This window comes from Pseudorca crassidens, chromosome 7, assembly GCF_039906515.1.
Source record: "Pseudorca crassidens isolate mPseCra1 chromosome 7, mPseCra1.hap1, whole genome shotgun sequence".
Lineage (NCBI taxonomy): Eukaryota > Metazoa > Chordata > Mammalia > Artiodactyla > Delphinidae > Pseudorca > Pseudorca crassidens.
This window is the reverse complement of record NC_090302.1, coordinates 69,141,033-69,158,551: the sequence shown is the minus strand read 5'-3', so window position 1 is coordinate 69,158,551 and position 17,519 is coordinate 69,141,033. Positions and strand designations below refer to the sequence as shown.

Here is a 17,519-nt window from a genome sequence, read left to right as displayed (position 1 = left end):
TCTCCCCATCCCCACTAAATAAATGTCTAACAAATACTTAAAGAATATTCATTTAAAGTGGCACCAAATAATTGGGCTGCTTGAGATCCCCCATATACTGGCCTGCCCTGAGTTATCTATCCATCTTTGTTTTTCCCATATCATCACCCAGAGCTCTTGATAAAGGCTGATGTTCAGTAAAGGTTTGTGAAATGAAAGAGACAGGTGAGAGTCTTGAATTTTTCCTTGGCATCCAAAGAACTGAGATATTTGTGCTCTCGGCACAGAATTCTCTAAAGGGAGCCATCCAATGAAGAAGGCACACTCTGTTCCTTATGGCCCCTTCAAGAGTTTACAGCAGGAAGAATCAGATACACAGAGACCTGCCTTGTGTTTATATTTCCCCAGACCAACAGAACAATGTGGCCAGACTCCATTACAGCCTTCTTTCCAAAGCTTGAAATCTTCAAAACCACTCTCTGGGTGTATTGGAAATCTTCGTGTAGATGCATTTACTGTAATTAGATTCAGCCAGCCCTGGTAACTCTGGTATGTGTGATGTAATTAGCAAAGCAACTAGGTGAATGCATTTGTGCAGCTTCGAAGGCATTCTTCAAAGCAAATGGCCCCATTTGGGAGGAGGCAAGATGCTGCACACTGTACAGAGACTGTACAGCTATAAACATTGTCTAGGTTGATTGTAAAAGGAAAGCGTGTTCTAATTAAGACTGTGAAATGGCTCCCCTTTCTCCAGCAGAGATGTTCTCAGTGCATTTTCCCCCTGAAACTGAATCTTTCAGGTTTGGGCTTCACTCAAAGTGGAATTTAACTTTCTCTAAGTTTCAACATTTTGGAGGGATGGGGGTGGGACTCTTCTTCCTTCCAATGTAGGAAGGTTTTTTTTAATTTTTATTTATTTTTGTTAGTTTCTGCTTTATAACAAAGTGAATCATTTATACATATACGTATATATGTATGTTCCCATATGTTCCCATCTCTCTTCCCTCTTGCGTCTCCTTCCCTCCCACCCTCCCTATCCCACCCCTCCAGGCGGTCACAAAGCACCGAGCTGATCTCCCTGTGCTATGCAGCTGCTTCCCACTAGCTATCTACCTTACGTTTGGTAGTGTATATATGTCCATGCCTCTCTCTCGCTTTGTCACAGCTTACCCTTCCCCCTCCCCATATCCTCAAGTCCATTCTCTAGGAGATCTGTGTCTTTATTCCTGTCATCCCTAGGTTCTTCATGACATTTTTTTCTTAAATTCCATATATATGTGTTAGCATACGGTATTTGTCTTTCTCTTTCTGACTTACTTCACTCTGTATGACAGACTCTAGGTCTATCCACCTCATTATGAATAGCTCAATTTTGTTTCTTTTTATGGCTGAGTAATATTCCATTGTATATATGTGCCACATCTTCTTTATCCATTCATCCGATGATGGGCACTTAGGTTGTTTCCATCTCTGGGCGATTGTAAATAGAGCTGCAATGAACATTTTGGTACATGACTCTTTTTGAATGATGGTTTTCTCAGGGGGTATGCCCGCTAGTGGGATTGCTGGGTCATACAGTAGTTCTACTTGTAGTTTTTTAAGGAAACTCCATACTTTTCTCCACAGTAGCTGTATCAATTTACATTCCCACCAACAGTGCAAGAGGGTTCCCTTTTCTCCACACCCTCTCCAGCATTTATTGTTTCTAGATTTTTTGATGATGGCCATTCTGAGTGGTGTGAGATGATATCTCATTGTAGTTTTGATTTGCATTTCTCTAATGATTAATGATGTTGAGCATTCTTTCATGTGTTTGTTGGCAGTCTGTATATCTTCTTTGGAGAAATGTCTATTTAGGTCTTCTGCCCAATTTTGGATTGGGTTCTTTGTTTTTTTGTTATTGAGCTGCATGAGCTGCTTATATATTTTGGAGATTGATCCTTTGTCAGTTGCTTCATTTACAAATATTTTTCTCCCATTCTGAGGGTTGTCTTTTGGTCTTGTTTATGGTTTCCTTTGCTGTGCAAAAGCTTTGAAGTTTCATTAGGTCCTATTTGTTTATTTTTGTTTTTATTTCCATTTCTGTAAGAGGTGGGTCAAAAAGGATCTTGCTGTGACTTATGTCATAGAGTGTTCTGCCTATGTTTTCCTCTAAGAGTTTGATAGTTTCTGGCCTTACATTTAGGTCTTTAATCCATTTTGAGCTTATTTTTGTGTATGGTTTAGGGAGTGATCTAATCTCATACTTTTACATGTAGCTGTCCAGTTTTCCCAGCACCACTTATTGAAGAGGCTGTCCTTTCTCCACTGTACATTCCTGCCTCCTTTATCAAAGATAAGGTGACCATATGTGCGTGGGTTTATCTCTGGGCTTTCTATCCTGTTCCATTGATCTATCTTTCTGTTTTTGTGCCAGTACCATACTGTCTTGATTACTGTAGCTTTGTACTACAGTCTGAAGTCAGGGAGCCTGATTCCTCCAGCTCCGTTTTTCGTTCTCAAGGTTGCTTTGGCTATTCGGGGTCTTTCGTATTTCCATACAAATTGTGAAATTTTTTGTTCTAGTTCTGTGAAAAATACCAGTGGTAGTTTGATAGGGATTGCATTGAATCTATAGATTGCGTTGGGTAGTAGAGTCATTTTCACAATGTTGATTCTTCCAATCTAAGAACATGGTATATCTCTCCATCTATTTGTACCATCTTTAATTTCTTTCATCAGTGTCTTATAATTTTCTGCATACAGGTCTTTTGTCTCCTTAAGTAGGTTTATTCCTAGATATTTTATTCTTTTTGTTGCAATGGTAAATGGGAGTGTTTTCTTGATTTCACTTTCAGATTTTTCATCATTAGTGTATAGGAATGCCAGAGATTTCTGTGCATTAATTTTGTATCCTGCTACTTTACCAAATTCATTGATTAGCTCTAGTAGTTCTCCGGTAGCATCTTTAGGATTCTCTATGTAGTGTCATGTCATCTGCAAACAGTGACAGCTTTATTTCTTCTTTTCCAATTTGGATTCTTTTTATTTCCTTTTCTTCTCTGATTGCTGTGGCAAAAATGTCCAAAACTATGTTGAATAAAAGTGGTGAGAGTGGGCAACCTTGTCTTGTTCCTGATCTTAGTGGAAATGCTTTCAATTTTTCACCATTGAGGACGATGTTGGCTGTGGGTTTGTCATATATGGCCTTTATTATGTTGAGGAAAGTTCCCTCTGTGCCTACTTTCTGCAGGGTTTTTATCATAAATGGGTGTTGAATTTTGTCAAAAGCTTTCTCTGCATCTATTGACATGATCATATGGTTTTTCTCCTTCAATCTGTTAATATGGTTTATCACATTGATTGATTTGCGTATATTAAAGAATCCTTGCATTCCTGGAATAATCCCCACTTGATCATGGTGTATGATCCTTTTAATGTGCTGTTGGATTCTGTTTGCTAGTATTTTGTTGAGGATTTTTGCATCTATGTTCATCAGGGATATTGGCCCGTAGTTTTCTTTCTTTGTGACATCCTTGTCTGGTTTTGGTATCAAGATGATGGTGGCCTCATAGAATGACTTTGGGAGTGTTCCTCCCTCTGCTATATTTTGGAAGAGTTTGAGAAGGATAGGTTTTAACTCTTCTCTAAATGTTTGATAGAATTCACCTGTGAAGCCATCTGGTCCTGGGCTTTTGTTTGTTGGAAGATTTTTAATCACAGTTTCAATTTCAGTGCTTGTGATTCGTCTCTTCATATTTTCTATTTCTTCCTGATTCAGTCTTGGCAGGTTGTGCCTTTCTAAGAATTTGTCCATTTCTTCCAGGTTGTCCATTTTATTGTCATAGTGTTGCTTGTAGTAATCTCTCATGATATTTTGTATTTCTGCAGTGTCAGTTGTTACTTCTTTCTCATTTCTAATTCTATTGATTTGAGTCTTCTCCCTTTTTTTCTTGATGAGTCTGGCTAACGGTTTATCTATTTTGTTTATCTTCTCAAAGAACCAGCTTTTAGTTTTATTGATCTTTGCTATCATTTCCTTCATTTCTTTTTCATTTATTTCTGATCTGATTTTTATGATTTCTTTCCTTCTGCTTACTTTGGGGTTTTTTTTTTGTTCTTCTTTCTCTAATTGCTTTAGGTGCAAGGTTAGGTTGTTTATTCGAGATGTTTCCTGTTTCTTAAGTAGGATTGTATTGCTATAAACTTCCCTCTTAGAACTGCTTTTGTTGCATCGCATAGATTTTTGGTCATCGTGCATCCATTGTCATTTGTTTCTAGGTTTTTTTAAATTTCCTATTTGATTTCTTCAGTGATCACTTCGTTATTAAGTAGTGTATTGTTTAGCTTCCATGTGTTTGTATTTTTTACAGATCTTTTCCTGTAATTGATATCTAGTCTCATAGCGTTGTGGTCGGAAAAGATACTTGATACAATTTCAATTTTCTTAAATTTACCAAGGCTGGATTTGTGACCCAAGATATGATCTATCCTGGAGAATGTTCCATGAGCACTTGAGAAAAATGTGTATTCTGTTGTTTTTGGATGGAATGTCCTATAAATATCCATGAAGTCCATCTTGTTTAATGTATCATTTAAAGCTTGTGTTTCCTTATTTATTTTCATTTTGGATGATCTGTCCATGGTGAGAGTGGGGTGTTAAAGTCCCCTACTATGAATGTGTTACTGTCGATTTCCCCTTTTATGGCTGTTAGTATTTGCCTTCTGTATTGAGGTGCTCCTATGTTGGGTGCCTAAATATTTACAATTGTTATATCTTCTTCTTGGATCGATCCCTTGATCATTATGTAGTGTCCTTTGTCTCTTCTAATATTCTTTATTTTAAAGTCTATTTTGTCTGATATGAGAATTGCTACTCCAGCTTTCTTTTGGTTTCTATTTGAATGAAATACCTTTTTCCATCCCCTTACTTTCAGTCTGTATGTGTCTCTAGGTCTGAAGTGGGTCTCTTGTAGACAGCATATATATGGGTCTTGTTTTTGTATCCATTCAGCTAATCTGTGTCTTTTGGTGGGAGCATTTAGTCCATTTACATTTAAGGTAATTATCGATATGTATGTTCCTTTTCCCATTTTCTTAATTGTTTTGGGTTCGTTATTATAGGTCTTTTCCTTCTCTTGTGTTTCTTGCCTAGAGAAGTTCCTTTAGCAGTTGTGGTAAGGATGGTTTGGTGGTGCTGAACTCTCTCAGCTTTTGCTTGTCTGTAAAGGTTTTAATTTCTCCATCAAAATTGAATGAGATCCTTGTGGGTAGAGTATTCTTGGTTGCAGGTTTTTCTCCTTCATCACTTTAAATATGTCCTGCCAGTTCCTTCTGGCTTGCAGAGTTTCTGCTGAAAGATCAGCTGTTAACCTTATGGAGATTCCCTTGTGTGTTATTTGTTGTTTTTCCCTTGCTGCTTTTAATATGTTTTCTTTGTATTTAATTTTTGACAGTTTGATTAATATGTGTCTTGGCGTATTTCTCCTTGGATTTATCCTGTATGGGACTCTCTGTGCTTCCTGGACTTGATTAACTATTTCCGATATTAGGGAAGTATTCAACTCTAATCTCTTCAAATATTTTCTCAGTCCCTTTTTTTTCCTCTTCTTCTTCTGGAACGCGTAAAATTCGAATTTTGGTGCGTTTAATGTTGTCCCAGAGGTCTCTGAGACTGTCCTCAGTTCTTTTCATTCTTTTTTCTTAATTCTGCTCTGCAGTAGTTATTTCCATTATTTTATCTTCCAGGTCACTTATCCGTTCTTCTGCCTCAGTTATTCTGCTATTGAGCCCATCTAGAGTATTTTTAATTTCATTTATTGTGTTGTTCATCATTGTTGGTTTCATCTTTAGTTCTCCTAGGTCCTTGTTAAATGTTTCTTGCATTTTGTCTATTCTATTTCCGAGATTTTGGATCATCGTTACTATCATTATTCTGAATTCTTTTTCAGGTAGACTGCCTATTTCCTCTTCATTTGTTAGGTCTGGTGGGTTTTTATCTTGCTCCTTCATCTTCTGTGTGTTTTTCTGTCTTCTCATTTTGTTTATCTTACTGTGTTTGGGGTCTCCTTTTTGCAGGCTGCAGGTTCGTAGTTCCCTTTCTTTTTGGGGTCTGTCCCCAGTGGTTAAAGTTGGTTCAGTGGGTTGTGTAGGCTTCCTGGTGGAGGGGACTAGTGCCTGTGTTCTGGTGGATGAGGCTGGGTCTTGTCTTTCTGGTGGGCAGGTCCACGTTTGGTGGTGTGTTTTGGGGTGTCTGTGGACTTATTATGATTTTAGGCAGCCTCTCTGCTAATGGGTGGGGTTGTGTTCCTGTCTTGCTAGTTGTTTGGCATAGGATGTCCAGCACTGTAGCTTGCTGGTCGTTGAGTGAAGGTGGGTGCTGGTGTTGAGATGGTGATGTCTGGGAGATTTTCGCCATTTGATACTATGTGGCACTGGGAGGTCTCTTGTGGACCAGTGTCCTGAAGTTGGCTCTCCCACCTCAGAGGCACAGCACTGACTCCTGGCTGCAGCACCAAAAGCCTTTCATCCACACGGCTCAGAATAAAAGGGAGAAAAAGTAGAAAGAAAGAATTAGTAGAAGTAGAAAGAAAGAAAGTAAGTAGGGAGGGAGGGAGGAAGGAAGAAGGGAAGGAGGGAAGGAAGGAATAAAAGAAAGAAAGAAGATAACGTAAAATAAAATAATATATAATAAAGTTATTAAAATAAAAAAATAATTATTAAGAAAAAAATTTTTTTTAAAAACGGACAGACAGAACCCTAGGACAAATGGTGGAAGCAAAGCTATACAGACAAAATCTCACACAGAAGCATACACATACACACAAAAAGAGGAAAAGGGGAAAAAATCATAACTGTTGCTCTCAAAGTCCACCTCCTCAATTTGGGATGATTCGTTGTCGATTCATGTATTCCACAGATGCAGAGTATATCAAGTTGATTGTGGAGCTTTAATCCGCTGCTCCTGAGGCTGCTGGGAGGGATTTCCCTTTCTCTTCTTTGTTCTCACAGCTCCCAGTGGCTCAGCTTTGGATTTGGCCCCGCCTCTGCGTGTAGGTCGCTGGAGGGCGTCTGTTCTTCGCTCAGACAGAACGGGGTTAAAGGAGCCGCTGATTGGGGGTCTGTGGCTCACTCATGCCGGGGGGAGGGAGGGGCACGGAGTGCGGGCGGGCCTGCGGCGGCAGAGGCCGGCATGACGTTGCACCAGCCTGAGGCGTGGCGTGCGTTCTCCCGGGTAAGTTGTCCCTGCATCCCGGCACCCTGGCAGTGGCTGGCTGCACAGGCTCCCCGGAAGGGGTGTGTGGATAGTGACCTGTGCTCGCACACAGGCTTCTTGGTGGCGGCAGCAGCAGCCTTAGCGTCTCATGCCCGTCTCTGGAGTCCGCGCTTTTAGCTGTGGCTCGCGCCCGTCTCTGGAGCTCCTTTAAGCAGCGCTCTTAATCCCCTCTCCTCGCGCACCAGGAAACAAAGAGGGAAGAAAAAGTCTCTTGCCTCTTCGTTAGGTTCAGACTTTTCCCCGACTCCCTCCCGGCTAGCCGCGGTGCACTAACCCCCTGCAGGCTGTGTTCACGCCGCCAACCCCAGTCCTCTCCCTGCGCTCCGACCAAAGCCTGAGCCTCAACTCTCAGCCCCGCCCGCTCCGGCGGGGGAGCAGACAAGCCTCTCGGGCTGGTGAGTGCCGGTCGTCCCTGACCCTCTGTGCGGGAATCTCCCCGCTTTGTCCTCCGCACTCCTGTTGCTGCGTTCTCCCCCGCGGCTCCGAAGCTTTCCCCCTCCGCCCCCCGCAGTCTCCGCCCGCGAAGGGGCTTCCTAGTGTGTGGAAACATTTCCTCCTTCCCAGCTCCCTCCCGCTGGTGCCGGTCCCGTCCCTATCCTTTTGTCTCTGTTTATTCTTTTTTGTTTTGCCCTACCCAGGTACGTGGGGGGTTTCTTGCCTTTTGGGAGGTCTGAGGTCTTCTGCCAGTGTTCAGTAGGTGTTCTGTAGGAGTTGTTCCACGTGTAGATGTATTTCTGGTGTATCTGTGGGGAGGAAGGTGATCTCCGCGTCTTACTCTTCCTCCATCTTTCCGGAAGCCCTCCGTAGGAAGGTTTTTTAAAAAAGAATTGAACCAATTGAGTTTACAAAATTAAAGATTCTTAAGGATTAAGTCACCCCAAACTAGAAACACCTGGCTGAGTGTTTGAAGACGTGAAGGTGATGATGACAGTGGTGACTTATCAAGCGTGGCAGTAAATCTTCCATAGTGTAAAGTCATTGCCAAGAAATGGCAGCTCGGGGGGGATACTGCGTGTGGTCGGCTGAATAATCACGTCCCCCACCCCCAAAATGCCCCTGTTCCCGGAGACTGAGAGTGTATTAGGTCACATGGCAAAGGGAAGTTAAGGTGCTGGTTTTAAACTAGGGAGATTACCCTGGATTATGCTTTGGACAAAATGAAGATAGCAAGGAGACGATAAACCAAAGTTAGCAATGGCAGCGGTGGGAGGGGCAAGCAGGAAGCTGGAATGATGGAAAAAAAGATGTTCTTGAAGGAAAGTTTGTGAAGGAAATTGGCATGCCGCCCATGGCAATGCCTCATCCACTGAACAGGCCGCTGGTCAGGGGCCAGATGATCTGCTTTCAAGTCCTACTCCAGACTGTTTCTGAGCATTAGAACTATTGTTTGGGATGTGAGACTTGCCCTGCCTCCCAGGGTTGATAGGATCAAGTGAGGGGCGGCACCAGTTATCGGTAAACTTTAATTCTGGATCCATAACATGGTGTCGTAAGTGAGACTTAAGCCTCCGAAGCAAGCTACTTGTATTCCCTTTTGCCCAAAACTTCCTTGAATTCTGGCTGACACAGTTGACCTTGGACTACCAGGTCTGGCTCAGAGCTAACACCCTAGATTTGGTGAAAACTCCAAATCTGATCTTGCTGGCTGCTTTCAGAAGACTTTTCATGCTATTTGACATCTGTGGCTTATCTGTGAAATCACCAGAAAATCATCCCACCCTGGGGATGTCGACTCCCTCTAGCCAGAGCTCATGGAGCTCTCTACCTGGGAGAGCCTCATTTTCCCTCCAAAGCACTCGGGGTTGGGTCTGCAGTGCCTCTTTCCTGAGTTAGGAACTCAGGGAGGTACATCCCTATGAAGCTGGACACTGGCACGAGGAGCCCTCTTGGTCTCCAAGCCACTTGTGGGTAGATCTGAATGGCTTTCTGAATAGAGCTGCTGCACAGATGTGGATGATCGCAGAGCTGAAGGATGAGGTCTCAGAGATGGTTATGGTGGTAGAAATGAGGCCACTTATCTCTGCAGCCTCATCTCCTAACACCTACACTCCGGCCAGCCCGACCTTTCTCTTCCTCTTCTGTACCAAGCTTGTCCCAGCTCAGGGCTGTTGCCCCTCTGCCCGGGGTACCCTCTGTTCAGAAGGCTCGGTCTCCACATCACCACTGTGGCTGCCCCTTTCCTCCATTTGCATCTTGGCTGGAATGTCATTTCCTCAGACACACCCTGCCTGACCATCCTGCTAATGGTGCCTTGTACCACTCCTGTTACTCTCTCCTGGGATTTCTTTTGTTCTGGGTCCTTATCACTACGGAAAATCTTAAGTGTTTGTTTCTTCTGTCTAGCCCCTTGAATGGAAGCCCCAGGAGAGCAGGATCCTGTCTGTCCTGTTCAGTGCTGTAGCCCCAGAGGCTGGAGCAGAGGCTGGACGTTCTGAGTGCTCTGTGCCTATTTGCTGAATGATCATCTTGCCTCGCCATGTGCGGGACCACTTCTCTGGGATGTAGGTTTTCTTTTCCTTGTTTTACAGGTGAGCCAACAGAGGCCCAGAAAAGCTGAGTGACTTGTTCAAGATGCCCTCGCCGGTGAGAAGGGGACCCTGGGTAAGTACTGTGCTTATAAAGGTTGCAGCATTCAGAGCGGTGGCTCCTAGCTCTGGGCTTGAGGGCCACATAGCTGAAGGATCCGTCACCTGAATCCAGGGTGACCTCTTGACCACCGTCTTTTAAGTAGTGCTTTTCAAAATGTAATGTGCTTTCGAATCACCCAGCGACTTGCTGAAGCTGGAGACTCTGAGTCCATTGAGCTGTGCGGTGGGGAGGGGTGTGGGGAGGGTGGAATGATGACTGAGATTCTGCGTTTCTAACAAGCTCCCAGGTGATGCCAGTGGCCACCCTTTAAGAGCCAGGGTTTAGGGCCGCTGATTTGAGAACTGGGCTGGCTATTTGCAAAACAAAGGCAGGAAAGGAAGGACCCGGTAAATCTTGTGGTCAAATTAATTGCCGCAGCTGAGCAAAGAAAGCAGAGACGGGTCCCTGCTTCCCTGGGAGAAGCAGATACTGTCCCTGTACCCTCCACAGCCTGGTCAGACGCGGTGCCGGAAACTTGGGTCTAGCATGTCTGTCTGACCCTAGGTTTGTTTTCCAGTTGTGTAGCACTTGGCTCGAGACCAATGAAGGGGCTGAGCCAACTATAGGAAGTCATCTCTTCAGTAATAAGTGTTTCCTGCCGTCCCCTCCTCCCCCGGTTTGGATTGCATTCCTGGACCCCGAGTGCAGTTGTCCAACTCTCAACTCCAATTAAGAGGCTTGCCTGGGGTTTAGGAGTTTCTAAGAGTGCCTATAATTTGCTGGAATTTTCTCCACTTAGAAAACAAGTGTAAAATATCTGCTCTGCTTATATGAGAGGGTTGTCGTGAGAGTGCTTTGAAAAGTAGAAAGTAGCATTTCCCAGATGTGAGTGGAATTGATTTTAGATAGGACAGAGACCCAGAGAACATTGATCATCGGGTGAGAGAGCTATTCCCGTTTTAAGTTTGTTTCAGCCTTGCAATTAATTTGTAAGAAAATCTCACTTCAGTATTAGTATGTCTCAAACACTTCTTTTTATGTTTCCTCATCTCCTTTCCCCCTGCACCCACCCTTTTTTCATCTTTATTGGAGCATAATTCCGTTACAATGGTGTGTTACTTGCTGCTGTATAACAAAGTGAATCAGCTATATGTATACATATATCCCCATATCTCCTCCCTCTCACCCTTTTTCTTAAAAATAGAGGCAGTGAGCAACTCTTTCTAGTTACAAATTAATAACATTATGCTGTTTTCTTACTTTTTTTTGTGGTTACCTTCTATCTGCGGCAAAACATAATAGGTTTTCCACTTAAGACAATTACATAAACCTTCCCTTTGAAGAGAAATTTAAATAAAGCATGTAAGATGATTTCAAAGAAAAGTAAATAATATTATAGGTTGAATGTAGATACGGTAAAAATTATACAGGTAATAGTCAAGTGAGTCCATCTCGGATGGTAACATAAAGGAATGTCAAGGGGCGTGGCTGTATTATTCACGGAGGGAGACAAAGGCACCTGACCCGGCCATCTGGCTGTGCCCTGCTCTATCTGTGGGCGCTCCACATGGCTGGCTCTGGGCTGGTAATTCTGCCTGAGGGTCCTTAGGCCGAATGTGGAGATAAGTCTTGATCCCAATCAAGAATGTGCAGCTAAATCCCAACCATAGATTAGCAGATGTCTTCAGGTCTTTCTCTATCTGTGAAGCCTTTGGGGGGAAAATGAGCAATCTGGCTATATAAAGGCTCATCGTCTAGCATTTGCCTGAAGTAGAGACAAATCAATTGCTGTGCTTTGGGCCTTGAGTTTTTTTTTTTTTTTTTCATATGGTTAAAAGAGCTATAGTGATTATAATTAGATACTGTCATTTTTGTGCTTCCCTAAATCAGTTTGAAACAGGCCAAAGGAGTTAAAAAATCTTGCAGAATTCCAAGGCAACATAGGGCAGCAGAAACGATACCTGCTTCCAACATGGCACATTTGGGTGAGGATCTTGGCTCAGCTACCTGTTATTAGCTGAATTGTGTCCCCCGCACCCGCCAGATTCATGTGTTGAAGTCCTAATGTCTAGTACCTGAGAATGTGACTATATTTGGAGATAGGGTCCTAGGCTTGTACTCCTGAAAGCCTAGTATTATTCAAAAGGTATATAATTAAATAAGAATAAATCTATAGTGAGCTTTATATTTATTCTGATGGGTAAAGTGGGCTTTGCATTATTTTCACACTTTTAACTTTGTACCTTTCTGAATGATCTAAACTTTCTAAACTTACATAAAATAACCATGAGGATTATTTGGCTGATGAGAGTTTTTTGGGTTTTTTTAATTCTTCTATTTCTTAAAAACTTAAGTTTTAAATGTGTTCAGTACAATGGACTCGTTCTCAGTATCTTCTTTTCCTTTTAAAAAGGAGAACTCAGGCCAGACGGTCAGTTTTCCTCTGTGTTTTATAAGCCTTTGCAGAATGGACTCCTAGGGCTGTGAGCTGGGGGTCAGGGGGATGGGGAATGGAGCTGGTATCCAGCAGTGAAGTAGTTAACCTGCCTGTCACTTAAGTGGAGAGACCCAGCTTGAGGCAATCTGTGTAAGGCAGCAACAAATCCAAGCCAGGCCTTCAGAGTGCAAACTGATGCTAGCCTCTCTAATCAGATACTTCAGTCACTCAACATAAAACCTGAAACTAACAAGCGCCCACCTCCCTGTCTCCGAGTTAGCTTCAGGTAGGATGCAAAGACCTGGAACACTGTGAGGTTATGCCAGGAGGCTCCCCCTACCCGAGAAAAGCATCACTTGCGTCTCTAAGAAGAAAATAGAATCTTCTGATAGCAAAGCTCAGTTAAATGTCAAGATATGGCTAAAGTCAGGTGGAGGAAACTCTGGTAGGAAGGAATAATTGGGCAGCTAAGTGCTGGAAGATCTCCAAGGCTCTGGTGCGAACGTCCTTTTGCTTGATTGTTTTAACAAACCTCCGGTTATTTGAACCACCCCTGGCTCTATAGAGGCTGGGGGCTATCATCTTTTGTGGCCCCCAAACCATGCTGTCAGAACGTGGGAACCACATTACTTCATTCTGCTCCTGGGAAAGGGAACAGACTTGTGGGATTTTAAATGAATGCGTTAAATTTGTTGAGTTTCAAAGGGAGAAGTAGAGAAAAATAAACAAACTCTTAGAAGATCTTGGCTGCAGTACAGGGGCCAAAGTTTAAATCCCTGCTCTCAACCATGTTAGATTTTGCAAAAGACCCTCAGTGGTCCCTCCCAGTTCACTCAGGTGCGAGGAGGGGTGCACCCTTCTTTTAGGGGGACCCAGAACTCTTTTCTCATGTAAATGGAAGGACCAGCAGAGAGGGGGGTAACTGTGCTCCTATGATGCATGAAAAGGGGCAGCAGCCTCCTGATGGTTTTCTGCTTTAAAAAATGTAGCTATCTGTATATCTTAGTAAAAAAACTTTTTTTTTTTATAAGTGTGGTGAGATATATATTCTCCCATGTAGGTAAGAGAATACAGTGTGTACAGCCTTTTGGGAGATAAATTTAGCAAAAGTTATCAATACTTAAAAAATATTCTTAGGCTTTGATTCAGCTGTGCCCTTTCGGGGAGTCTGAAGGAGATAATCCAAAAAGTGGACCAAGACTGATGTATCAAGATGCTATCATTGCATTGATTACAACAGTGAAAAACTCCAAGAACCTCCATGTTTATCACATGGGAAATAACTGGTTATAGTCATGGTGGTCCAGCCCACAGTGGTATCCTCCTCTGTGATGAAAAAGAAATGACATACAGGGAAGTGCTCAGCATGGAGTAGTAAGAGAAAAGAGGCAGGAAACCAAGTGGAAATGTGTGGGGATCATTGTGTGAAACTGCAACGATCCCCACACAGTGAAATGCGTCCGAGTCACCTCTAGGTGGTAGGATTATGATTCATCTTTATTTTCTGTTTCCTATTTGTTCCAAAGTTTGTGAAATCGAGCCAACTCTATTCTTATAACAACAACAACAACAAAAGTCCTTCTCTAACACCAAAATATACAAACAAGCATTTGCCAGTCTTCGGTTGGGGCAATCAAGGTGGGCAGGGGGTGTGCCTGCTTCCTACAAAGGCAGGATGGTTCACCAAGGTTCCTCTGACTTGCCCAAGGCTGAGAAGCCCGGAAGATGCTGGAGGGAGAGAGAGCAGAGCGAGTGCCTCTAGGTTTGGCTCTTGTTTGCTTGGGGAGCAGAGTGCGCTTGTGGCCTCTTCAGTGGGGAGGTGAGGTAAATGAAGTGCTCATCCAAGTTTTTAATCCCCTCGGCTAATCACCAGACCTTTCTTGTGGTTTTACTGGGACTCCTTTTACTAAGTGGGTGGATTTACACTGTTTGTGTTTGTATGTTGTACTTGGATTATGCCTTAATGTGTCACTCTGATGACAAAAGGGGTTGCAGCAATGGGCAGACAAGCTTCCCTGCTCTTAATAGAAAGCACGCTCCAGCACTTTATTTTATCTGTAACACATAGAGCTGCTTAGAACAAAGCGTTGCCCCTAAGACATGGTCCCTAAGAGTCTTTAATAAGGACCAGACCGCTGTGAAGGTATTAATTAAATATTTTAAGCAGAATGGCTTTAGCTGGCTGGGGCATTTTTATGAGGAGAGGGAGTATATTTAAAACCGGGGCTGTTCCTGTAACAGGAACCTGTTTTGAAGGAAATGTTCTTGGGTGGGACGCTACGGGTACCAGGCTGTTAAACCTCCAGGCCAACTTGATGTCAAAAACAGACGCTCTGAACGTTTTAAACAATGTTTGAGTTGGGTCCTTGCTGTGGAATCTGGACACAATTCTAGAGCAGTTTTAAGACAGAGAAGAATAGTGAGAGTCTGTGAGTGCCCCAGGCTCTGTTAGAGACCGTTTTCTCACAAGTCCCGCGAGAGAGGGTTTGACGAGGTCATTTTTACCGAAAAAGAAACTAATTAATTGTTTTCCAAGGTCACTAAGTTTGATGGAGGAGCTAAGACCAAAATTCAATTTAAAGTCTGTCTATCCATCCATCATCTACCTATTATCTATCAATCATCTTATCATCTATCAATCATCTACCTATATTTCAAAATACTCTACTCTTTCTCAGAAATTACTAGAAACAAAGATGAGCTTAGGGCTTCCCTGGTGGCACAGTGGTTGAGAGTCCGCCTGCCGATGCAGGGGACACGGGTTCGTGCCCCGGTCCGGGAAGATCCCACGTGCCGTGGAGCAGCTGGACCCGTGAACCATGGCCGCTGAGCCTGCGCGTCCGGAGCCTGTGCTCTGCAATGGGAGAGGCCACAACAGTGAGAGGCCCGCATACCGCAAAAAAAAAAAGAAAAAGATGAGCTTATACTGTGGATCTTGGTCCAGTTGATAGGCATTTTTCTGAATTCAGAGTAATCAGTTATTGAACATAAAGTTTACCATAAAAGCACTGAGTTGGCTGATTTTTCTGGAAGGCAGCATGGTGTGATGAGAGCTTGGAGTAAGAGGTCTGTGGTTTGGATTCTGGCTCTGCCACTTAGTGATTTCTGTGACTTTGGGCATGTCCCTCCCTGAGCAAGTTCCCTTGTCTTTAACATTAGAACTGCATTTAGCATCGGGCCTAGCAGATACCTAGTGAAGGTGAGTTAAATTTAAATTTGGTGCTGGTACTGGGGTGAGGAAGAGAGAGAGGGTTGTCTTCCAATCCCTGTGGACCATTCTAGGTCTTCAGGAATCAGCAGTTCAGCAACTTCATAAGGAGGCTCTCCTCCCTGGCCCACGATAGCCAATGTGACCAGTAAAGTGGAGAAATGCTCACATGAGATATTGGATGCCTCTCAAGGAGTGATCGTGTTCCAATGAGTGTGAGGAGGGTGGCTGGACATAGCTGACGATGGGGTAGCTTCTGCCATCATTCTTTTGATTCATTTCGGAGCCCATCGATCCATATCCTGGCATGGGAGGCCCCTCTTGGGACCAGCCTCAGTGTGTACCCACCTGCTCAGCATCCCTCCCCAGGTTCCCATGCTCCTTTCCCATGTGTCGTGCGGCCTTAAACACGAAAGCTTCGAGTCTTCCCTAAATCAAATATGTGTTTGAATCTGTGAAGGTCCTTTGTGACCCAGCACGAAGGGCTGCCCACATGGAAGGGCTAATTTTTACTGTGCCTTTGACGGGCCTGCCCTGCCGTCTCCTGCCTACTGCCATGGGTCTTCAGAAATTTCCAAGCTTTCCAATGTAGACATTCTTGCCTCTTTAGCTCAAGACCTCCTCACCCCACCTTTCTTTCTCTGTTTTTCTCAGGGAGCAATTTTATGCAGCCGATATATATATTCAAATACATATCACAGCCTCCGAGCCACTCCATGGCCGCACATCCCCTCAGATCCTCCCCCCCACACACCCCCAGCAGGGTCTGTGGAGGACCTATTAAGGACTTGAAGTTATATGGGTCTGAGTCTGCCCAGATTAGCTGAGTGGTCTCTGGCAAGGAGAAGGGCCGAGGAAATGAGGGACGCGAGGGATGGCTCACCTGCTTCTTCCTCATGCTCTCCTGCCTGCTAACCTCTCTGTGCCTGAGATCCTCATCTCTAAGATCATGATCCTTACCTTCCTCGAGGCTCTTTGGAAGGATTAAACGACTTGATGCATACGAAGCACTTAGCACAGTGTGTAGCCCACAAGCTGCTGCTATTATTATGACTGCCTATAAAAAGTATTTGGAAATATAATGATTTGAGATGGAACGTTGTCTATGAGAAAGAACACGTCTAGTTTTGAAGCTCTGCTCTCTCACTCACGTTAGTGTGTGTTTGTACGAAATCAGCCTCCCTGAGCCCTTTTCCTCATCCTTGTCATGAACGTGATACTCTCTTGCTCACAGACCTGGGGGAATGCAAAGCCTCTAGGGCTACGCTGGCACAGACTCTGCATCCTGGGTCTCAGTCACCCGACTTTGTGGCTGCCTTACCTGCTGTTGCTGAATGTGGCAGAGAGTTGGGAGCTGCTGTTTCTTTGGGGAGTTGCCTCTATCAGCACTTGGAGAGGGAGGTATACGGGGCAAGCAGATGAAGGTACAAGTCAGGGAATACTGTGTACTTGAACTGACAGTGATTCACAACACATCTGCACAGATTGCCAAGAGTCCAGCCATTCGCCAAAGGGAGGGAGCTGGTGGGTGGGGTAGTGGGGTGTGGAGCGTGGGGCTGTGAGCATAGGATGTTCCATCCCCGGGAGTATAAACACAGCATCTCTGTGACCTAAAAAGGCTCGGTCGGGAGCACCACTGAAGCCTGCCGTCCGTTGTTTGGACTGTGCTCGGCCTCCCCAAGGAAGCGCCCAGGCAGCTACCTGCGTTGTGTCTGAGAGCTGTCACAGGCCAGAGCCAGCTGTGCTGGACTCTGCATGGGACTCCTGGCAGCTGCCTGTGTGAGGCCTGCCACTGCTCTTCCCTGGGAACGTGGTTCTATTTGCTGCAGAGGGAAACGTGCCAGCTACCTGTAAGGCCCACGGAGGGAATTTGCTGGATCCCCCGGGTCTCTTCCAGACCCGCATTGTCACCTAGGCCGGCGGGCCCACCCAGTGACTAACTAGAAGAAGCCCTGACACCCCTGCCTCATTCCCAGTCCACATGCCAAACCCTCCCCAGGCCCAGCTTCTATCCCCCTCCCCCCAAGGTTTCAGACCCCTTGGCCTTCAAGCTGCAGCCTGGTTTCCTGTTT

The 17,519-nt window shown here is 44.3% G+C and overlaps 1 long non-coding RNA gene across 2 annotated transcripts in view; it reads left to right on the top strand.

Annotated features, from left to right (window-relative positions):
- Positions 1–9,592: 9,592 nt before the first annotated feature.
- LOC137227069 (uncharacterized) overlaps positions 9,593–17,519 on the top strand; it is a 57,599-nt gene continuing 49,672 nt past the window's right edge. For both annotated transcript variants that reach the window (XR_010944683.1, XR_010944682.1), the window contains exon 1: positions 9,593–9,835. This is a non-coding gene — a long non-coding RNA (uncharacterized lncRNA). The remainder of the gene's footprint in view (positions 9,836–17,519) is intronic.